Below are 1,823 nucleotides of genomic sequence, written 5' to 3' on the forward strand. Positions count from 1 at the left end.
GTTTTTTGGTCTTTTGATTTTCAAACTACCCCACTCACTGTGTGTGTGTGTGAAATAATAAGTGTGGCCAATACTCCCAAATGTATTGGGTCCGGTGGTTCTGTCCCCACTGCTGCAACTCACACCCTACATCTGCTTAGCCCCTGCCCAGCAAGTAATTCTGCCTCCAACCTCCAAATCAATCCTGTCCCCCTAGTCCCTTCAGGTCAGGCCTCCAGCCCCCCTCTGCCCCTTCCCTGCTGGCTGTTGCAGGAGGGGAGTAGATGTATCAACTTGTCCCCATTGCTCACAGGAGGGGAGAGGAGAGGAGGAGTGGAGCCATCCTGGGCTGCTGGGCTCTTTAGCCTCCTCCTCCCCTCAGCAACCCAAACCCATGTTTTTGGGAGGGGTGGGGGGAGGAGGAAGCTAAAGAGCCCAGCAGCCTGGGGCAGCTCTGCTCCTCCTGCCCCTTGTCCTGTGAGAGTCTCTTCACACTGCTGAGGAGAGGGAGAGGGAGGGAGGAAGGGAGAGAGCTGTTCCTGCAGCACCTCTGATTGGTTGCTGTGCCCCAGGAGGTGGGAAAGTAGGGCAGGCAGCCAATCAGAGGGGGTTTTCCAATTATACAGGTCTCAAGTTCACTAGGGCTAGAAAAAGGCCACTCAGCCCAGCCCAGTGCTAGGGTTGCCAACTTTCTAATTGCACAAAACCGAACACCCTAGCCCCGCCTCTTCCCAAGGCCCCACCCCCTGCTCACTACATTCCCCCTCCCTCCGGGGGTCGCTCTTCCCCACCCTCACTCACTTTCACTCAACTGGGGCAAGGGCTTTGGGCACAGGAGGGGATGAGGGCTCTAACTGGGGGTGCAGGCTCTGGGGTGAGGCCAGAAATGAGGGGTACAGGGTATGGGAAGGAGCTCCAGGCTGGCGGGAGATCCAAAGGATTCGGAGTGCAGGAGGGGTTTGCGGGTTGAGGCAGGAGGTTGGGGTGCAGGAGGGTGTACGGGCTCTGGGCTGGGGGTGTGGGCTCTGTGGTGGGGCTGGGGATGAGGAGTTCAGGGTGTGGGAGGGGGATCTGAGCTGGGGTACAGGGGAGTGAGGGCTCCAGATGGGGGTGCAGGTTCTGGGGTGGGGCCAGGGATGAGGGGTTTGGGGTGCAGGAGGGGATTCCAGGGGAGCTCAGGGCTGGGGCAGGGGGTTGGGCTTACCTTGGGCAGCTCCTGGTCTGTGGCACAGCAAGGATAAGGCAGGCTCCCTGCCTGTCCTGGCGCCGTGCTGTGCCCCAGAAGCAGCCACAACAGGTCCAGCTCCTAGGCAGAGGGGCCAGGAGGCTCTGCGCACTGCTCTCACCCACAGGCACTGCCCCCCCTGCAGCTCCCATTGTCTGCGGTTCCTGGCCAGTGCTTGGGGCAGGGGCAGGGGCAGCACGTGGAGCCCCATGGCCCCCCTGCCTAGGAGCCGGACCTGCTGGCTGCTTCCAGGGCACAGCGCAGTGCCAGGACAGGTAGGGACTACCCTGTCTTAGACCTGCAGCACCACCAACTGGACTTTTAACAGCTCAGTCAGTGGTGCTGACCGGAGCCACCAGGGTCCCTTTTCAACCAGGCGTTCCCATTGGAAAACAGATGCCTGGCAACCCTATATAACAGTGCAGCCTCCTTCCCGGGCAAGGTAAGGGACTGGCCAGGCAGCAGGCCCTGGGCATGGCAGTGGGCCCTTGAGCTGGCACTGCGATGGTGCAGGATTTGAGCCTCACTCTGCTGTGCCTGGTGAGTTGATACTTCCTGTGCACTGACATTTCTGCAAAGTAGCTTCCTTCCACCTTGAGCAGTGGCTTGGAGACAGCAG

This window comes from Mauremys reevesii, linkage group 2, assembly GCF_016161935.1.
Source record: "Mauremys reevesii isolate NIE-2019 linkage group 2, ASM1616193v1, whole genome shotgun sequence".
Taxonomy (NCBI): domain Eukaryota; kingdom Metazoa; phylum Chordata; order Testudines; family Geoemydidae; genus Mauremys; species Mauremys reevesii.